The sequence below is a fragment of the Molossus molossus genome, unplaced genomic scaffold (assembly GCF_014108415.1).
Source record: "Molossus molossus isolate mMolMol1 unplaced genomic scaffold, mMolMol1.p scaffold_m16_p_4, whole genome shotgun sequence".
Taxonomy (NCBI): Eukaryota; Metazoa; Chordata; class Mammalia; order Chiroptera; family Molossidae; genus Molossus; species Molossus molossus.
In genome coordinates, this window is record NW_023425377.1 from 21,727,131 (window position 1) to 21,734,954 (window position 7,824).

Here is a 7,824-nt window from a genome sequence, read left to right on the forward strand (position 1 = left end):
AGCACTCGGAGGAGAGGAGCTGAGGGTGTGGGACGTGGCAGGGTGAGGGAGGGCCGGCCAGCTGCTGTGGGCTGTAGCTAGCTCCCAGCTTCAGCTGGCTGGGCGGAGGTGATTTCACACCACAAGAATGTCTGAATCAAGAGTGCAGCTCAACTTGGAATGGGGCTGGGAAGCGGGCAGCCTCGTGGGGGAGGGGAGGCATTGGAGATCTGTGCTGGGACCAGGGACCAAGATGGGTGGCTGGCTGGGATTCCTCAGGGCCCTTGAGTATCCCCACTGTTCTGGGATTTCAGGAAAGAAATGTTTTCCCATGATGCAAGTGAAAGGGCAGAGCCAGCCTCTGGGGAGACGGCAGGACAGGGTCAGGATTCATAAGGCTCTGCTGACAAACCTGAGGGTCTGAGTAGGGCCCCAGGGGAGGGAGAGAAGCAGGAGACAGAGAAAGGGAAGAGGAAACACTGCATTGGAAGGCTGGACGGCTTTAAGCTAAATGACACAGTGATTTGTGAGTGTTTTGTTATTGGCTGCAGGCTCTTTGTTTACAGGGGACCCCACTATTATTAAAATAGCCAAACAGCTGCCTGGGAGGGTCCAAGGGGGAACCTGAACCCCTCATCTTGGTCCTTGTCGCCTACTGTTTGGAAATTATGACCTAACCCAACACCCTCATCTTACAAATGAGTAAACCGAGGCGCAGAGAGGGGAAGTGATTTGCTCAAGTCAAATGGCGTGGGTGAGGAGCCCAGGTCCTTTGAGTCCTCGCCCGGTGTTCTTTTCCAAAGGATGTAAGGACAGAAAGAGCAAAAAGGATGGAGAGAAGAGAAATGAGAAGATAGAGGAGAGGAACAGATTAGGAGAGAGAAGGAAGCCAGGGCCTGTGTCTCTTTCAAGTTTTCCAAACTGGGAGGTTGGACATTAGCCTTTGGTTCAGGAGACTACAGAAGACAGAGGATCGGCCCAGCCAGTGTGGCTCAGTGGTTGAGCGTCGGCCCACGCACCAAGTAGTCGCCGGATCAATTCCCGGTCAGGACACATGCCCAGGTGGTGGGCCAGATCCCCAGTTAGGGGTGTGCGGGAGGCGGCCAATCGATGTTCTCTCTCATCGATGTTTCTGTCTCTCTCTCTCTCTACCTTCCTCTCTCTCTAAAAATCTATAAAGAAAAAAATTAAAAAAAAAAAAAGAAAAGAAGACCGAGGATCAGGGCCTTTAAACTCTCAACCTTCCTAATGCGACAGTTCCCCATGTTGTGGTGACCCCCCCAACCATACAATTATTTTTTTGTTTTGTTTTGTTTTTTAATCCTCACCCGAGGATATTTTTCCATTTTTTGTACAGATAGAGTGGGAGGGAGAGAGAGACAGAAACATCGACGTAAAGGGACACATCGAGTGGCTGCCACCCGCACGACCAACCAGGGCCGGAGACAAACTGCAACCGAAGTACATGCCCTTAGCAGGAACTGAACCCGGGTCTCTCTGGACCACAGGCCGACGCTCTAACCGCTGAGCCAAACCGGCCAGGGCCCAACCGTACAATTATTTGCGTTGCTACTTCATAACTGTAATTTTGCTACTGTTATATCTTAGGCGACCCCTGTGAAAGGGTCGTTCGACCCCCAAAGGGGTCGCGACCCACAGGTTGAGAACCGCTGCTTTAAAGACTGATGACTCCAGCCCCTATCAGTATCGGTACAAACTGGCGGCTCGAGGAGAGATTTCTCCAGCAGATGAGTTCTGTTTAGAGAAGGGACCCCAAGCTTCAGGGTGGGCACACACTCTCCAGGTAGGCGTAGGTCCCACTAGTCCTGGCGTATCGTCTCCGTCACCTGTCTGCCCCTGAAGACGCTGGGTTTGCCTCCCTGGTAACCCTGGTTTCTCCTCCCGTGATGTCAGGCTGGTGGCTGGAGCCCCTTCCTCTGCCGGGGCGGAAGCAGGGACTGCTGGCGGCTGCCCAGGCCGAGCGGACTACAAGCTTCCGGGCAGTGGGTGTGACACCCTGCGGGGCTCACGCTCCGTTCCTGGGACCTTCCCCCTTTCCCACGGTGCCCAGGACAGTTTGCAAGTTTGTGATACTCTGTGTCCTTGAACAGATCACCCCCTCTCTCTAGGGCTCACTTTTATTTCACGAGTAAAGCCAGCGGCCTGAAAAGAAATTTGTGCATTTCAAAAAAATGAATTATTTTTTAAAGTAGTAAAGCCATTTGAAGAAATGAAATCTGCAACAAAGCCCCATATGTCAGACAGATAAATGTAGTTCTGCTCTGGTTGAAGGAGGGGTGGGCTGGGGGCCTGGCGACCTGCCCCCTTGGCCTTCCTGCTGCCCCCTTAAGGCTCCTGCAAGGAACTCCTAGAACTCAAAGAGGGCAGTTTGCAAATCACTGACGTGGAGAATCCGGAAGATTCTTTACAAGAAGCTCCCGTCTGAGGGAAGGTGTAGGAGCCAGAACAGGGAAAGGTGACATGTTGGGCCAGTACTAGGTCAGCTTTAGAAGGGGGCAGTGAAGCCTGCCTTGTTCAGGAAATGGTGCAGAAAAAGAGACTTGGGTTGGAGAATAGGTAGGGGCTCAGCTGCTTAACCCAGATTTCCCTTCTTGTCCCCCATCTACCCCAGCCCTGGGACCTGGACAAGATCCATGGAGTCTTGCAGGCTGTCTCCCAGATGGGCTAAGTCCCAGCGCCAGCCGCCACGTCGCTGGGCTGGCGGGTTGTCATTCCTCCTGGTTCCGCAGCTGCTAAAACTGAAGCGAGGTTTGGTCTGTGGGCCACGTCAGGGAACATGTCAGAGCTGCCACGTTGTAGGGTTGGGTTAGTGGGCTTTCCCCCTCTTTTAGAAAAGATAGCCAGGCATGTGAGGTTGCAGAAGAAAATTGGTGCCTGCGTGTGAGTGTTCCCTGGACCAGCACCAGCAGCTGCAATATTACAGAGCCAGGGAGGAGAGGAGACAGAACCAATCCACCCCTGAGCTCCTCCAACCCTGCCCAGGGCTGCGGGGAGACGGCTCAGGCTGGAGGGAGCCCTGAACCCTCAGTCAGGGATGTGGCACCCTAGAGAAAGGCTAGAGGGCTAGGAAACCTACTAATACAAATCTTCATCATTTAGAACCTGTGTCCACATCAACAGCAGAAGGAGTTTTCTCAGAGTAACAGGCCAAAGAATTCATTAACGTGGGTCAAATCTCAGCTCTGTCACTAATGGTCCAGGTGACCCCAGGAAAAGTTGCTCACCTTCCTAGACTTTAGTCTCTTCTTAAATCAAGGATCCTGATCAAATAAACATTTCCCAAAGGTTTTTCATGGAATGCAAGCTATGTAGGATGCATTCAGAAGCTCATAAAATAGAGGGCTCTGTAATAGTTAAATGTAGTTCATCAGGTTTCTTTTCTGCAGAACTTTTCAGAGCCTTTAATGTTCTAACAGGCTTCAGGAATCTCTCTGGACCGCAGGCAGACGCTCTAACCGCTGAGCCAAACCGGCCAGGGCTCACAGGCTCCGGGAATCTCCATGAGGAAGGTGACTGGAACCCAGGGTCTCCCTTTTTCTCTGAGGACTAATATTTTATGGACTACACTTTGGGAAATGTCAAATGATTTAATGATCTAATGATAAGATAGCTAACATTTATCAAGAGATTATGTCATAATATGTAACAGTGAGCCAAATGCATGACACATGTGATCTCATTTAATCCTCTCAAGAACCAAAGGTGGAAAGTTACACTTCACACTTGAGGAAACTGAGGCTGGAGGTTAAATAAGATGCCCCAAGTTTTCCAGAATAAAATGACTACTGCAGGACCCAAGCCCAGGGATTTGATTCCAAAGCTGAGCCTTTTAACTTTGCTCTTGTGTTTACTGATTCTTTAAAACATGCTCACTTGAATTTTACACCCACTTCATGCTCAGGAGGGCCAAGTATGGTAATCATGCTCATTTTACAGGTAGGGAAACTGAGGTGGAGGGGAGAGGTGAGCTGCTCAAGGACAGACTGTAGGCAGGGCCCATGGGCACAGGCCCTACCGAGGGCAGAACTGAACTCAGACTGAAATCAGAGCATGTCTTCGGGCAGGTTCGTGTCAACATGAGAAAGAGCGGCCAACAATGATCAAAGGGGCTCTGCGAGAAGATGCCTTGCCAAAGTCGCGTTGGAACCTGGGTAAAGGAAGGTAATACAGTGCGAAGAGTCTTGGACCAAATGCTGAGTTTGGACTTTCATTTCCGCTCCACATGGGCCAGTTAGGTGACCTTGGGTAAGTCCCTGCGGGACACTGTCTACTCAAGCCCAAACTGTGTTTGGTGAATCCTAACTTCTCTACCTTGTAGACTAACTGCCATTCAATAAGAGTATGGGACCGCAGGTCCTTTGTGAACTGTAACGAGCTGAGGGCAAAATCGGAGGCTGCTCACCGGGAGACCTGCACGCGGGAGGGCACTGCAGTGAAATTTCATCCTCCTCTCTGCTTGGCCTTGCCCTGGTCAGCGGCCCTCTGCCCAGGGGACTGAAGGCCAGCTGACAATGAGGTCTTTGTGCCCTTCAGCCAATGGGAGGTCCCCTGGAGGAAGATACAGTAACAAGACGACAGGCTGAGTCAGTCTCCAGGCCCCGGCCTCCTTAGCTTGGCAGCTTCAACTTTGGGCCAGACACACAAAGGGTGCATTTCAGAGTTTTGATACTTAATCTTCAGCCCAAAGAGACCAGCCAGTCCAGGCCCTGCCTCCACTGGCGAGGGGCAGCCTGAGCTGGAGTTGGGAGACCAGGGCTCCAGGCCTCCCCGTCCACACTGTGACCTTGGGCTCTAAGGTCCTCAGTTTCCCCGGCCACACAGAGAAGGTATAGAATTGGGCAGAGCCTCAGGATCCTATCAGCTCCGAGCTTTGAGAGAAGAGAAATTCAGCCTGAGCTTGAAGGATGGGCAGGGTTGGAGCCGATGGGGAAGGAGGCAGCCTCACCAGGGGCAGAGGCCTGTCCAGGAAGTGATGGGGGTGGGGGGAGGGGTCTACAGTTGAGCTACTTGTGTGGATTCCTGGCTTCACCACTCTGGGACTTGGAGCAAGTTATTTAGCTCTCTGAGCCTCTGTATTCTCACCTTTAAAATGGGAATGGGAATTGTACTACCTATGGTAGACAAAAAAAATGACCCCCCAAAGATGTTCACGTCCTAATCCCCATAACTATAAATATGCTACCTTACACGACCTTGCAGATTAAGCTCAGGATTTTGAGATGGGAAGATTCTCCTAGATTATTGGGGTGGGCCCAATGTAACCACAAGGGCATAAGAGGGAGGAAGAGGGTCAAGGGACCAAGGAAAGGTGGTGACTGGAAGCAGAGGTTTAGAGTCATGTGCTCAGAAGATGGAGGGTGACGCCCCGAGCCATGGAATACGGGTGGCCTCTAGAAGCCAAAATGACAAGGAAACAGATTCTTCCCTTGAGTCTCCAGAAGGAACACAGCCCTGCCCACACCTTCATTTTAGGACTCCTGACCTCCCGAACCAAGTAATAAATGTATATTTTAAGTCACCAAGTTTGTGGTAATTTATTATAGCCATAATGGAAAACGATCATGCTAAGTGTGTATACTGAACAAAGATTCATTGAGATAATGGATGTAACGTGTTTTGTCCAGTGTCTCCCCAGTAATATTGGATATTATCTCTCTTCCCAGCTTAGTCATCATTGTTTCTACAGGCCATCAAGTTCCCACATGCAAAACATGTTAAGCGTTTTACCTGCAAGGCCCACTCAGGATTTATGGCCTGGAGAGCTCCTGACACTGTTTCTAATGTATGGCCTTAGGGGATGTTCCTGGCAAGCTTTTATTTATTTAACTTTTTGCTTGGTTGCTTTCCTTTTTGCCAGGAGCCAAATCAACAGCCTCCCTGGTCTCTTCCCAAAATCAGACCTCTCGCTCCGTGCCCAGGTACTCCTGCTCCTACTTAGAAACACTGGTTGCTCACCTGGCTCCAGCCCAGCTCCCAGAGATGGTCCATCAGGTGGTTCCGGGGACAGACTCCCGTTACGAGCAGAAAGACAGGCATGTTCTCAGGGGGGTTGAGAATCTGCCTTAGTCAGGGGTAAGGAGACCTGGTTTTGAGTTCCAGCTCTACTGGTTGATTGGGGCCTCGGTTTCCCCATATCTACAATGTAGGTTCTACGCCCCACCCTGACTCCCTCATAGGACTGCTCTGTCATTCACTGAGACAGTACACGAGGAAGTACTTTGGAATGGCCAAAAGGGTGCAAAAAATGGTAGGAATAAAGATGACGGAGAAATCCGGCCAGTATGGCTCCGTGGTTGAGTGTTGACCCATGCACCAAGAGGTCCCGGTTCAATTCCTGGTCAGGGCATATGTCCAGGTTGTGGGCCAGATCTCCAGTGGGGGGCATGCAGGAGGCGGCCAATCGATATTCTCTCTCATCAGTGTTTCTTTCTCTCTCCCTCTCCCTTCTTCTCTCTCTCTCTCTCTCTCAACTTAATAAAGAAAAAAAAATTAAGGAGGAAAAACAGGAGTCATTTCCCTAGGTCAAAGTCATCCATGCCTCAGAGGCTCCTGTTCCCCCAGGGTGCGCTTACCCCTAGATAGAAAACCTTCCAAGTTTTCCTCCAAGGGGTCCTGGCCCAGGTGTTCCCACAGGGGCCTGAGAGTGGTCCCCAGATGGGATCCCTGTCCCAGGGCGTTAGCTTAGCCCCAACCAGCTTTCCTATTCCTGAACTCCAGCCAAACACGAGGAACAGTTCCGTCAGCTCATTTGCATCAGAATCATGATCTTAGTTGATGAAGAAAACATAAAGTTTAAGTTAATTTTAGTCCCCGTGATGCCTGGGCGCTATAGCAACCAAGCCTATAAAAATATGGATCTGTCCAGATGGCAAAACAGATCCTTGAGGAGGCTGCAGCCCGCTGCATGGAACGGCCGAGGCAGAGCATCAGCCCTGGCTGTTGGACCAGGGAGAGGCCTTGGTGGCCACTGGAGCAGATCCTTTCTTGGTTTCCTGACTGGTTCCTTTGAGAACCTGGAAAAAGCCAGGGACCTTCTCTGCAGAAAAACGCACAGACGCCCAAACTTTTACATCCAATCTTGGTAGGTTTGAGGATCCCTTGAAGACCAGTATTCAGCACCTTTCCAGGCTAGAGCCCTATTAGAAAACAATGTCCTCATTGACTGGGAGTCAATTTTGTGGTGGCCACTTTTCTAGACACTGGAACTCTGCAGCGAGCAAGACACGTGAAGTCCCTGCTCTCACGGAGCTTCTGACTAGTGGGGGAGACACATAGGTTCTCATCATGACAAGAGCCGAGGAAGGGAAGAAAACGGTGTAAGGTGATGGATGATGCTGGTGAGAGAGGTAACGAGACTGTTTTAATTTGGGTGATCAGGAAGGCCCTCTCTTAGGAGATGACATTAGGACAGAGGCCTGAAGGATGAGAAAACTGTAGGCACAGGAAAATCAGATGGAAGAATGTTCCTGCCAGAGGAAGAGCAAGTGCAAAGGTCCTGGGGTGGGAATAACATTGAGGGAAAAGGAAGCCAGTGTGACTGAAGCAGATTTAGCAAGGAGAACGAAGAGGCGAGGATGGCAAGGGAGGCAGGGGCCACACCATGCAGACCTTTGTAAGAATGTTCTCCGCCTTCTCCCTTTCCGTGTTATTCCAACCCAATCCATGCTTCAAGATCTACCTCTTCTAGGAGGCCGCCTCTGCCTGCTCCAACCTGGCATCTCTACCACTCTGAGCCGCTGGGATAAACCTCAGGGCCTGCCCCACATGAGTACCCACAGGGCATATTCTCTCAGCAAGAGCCAAAGTTTCCTGAGGGCAAGGACC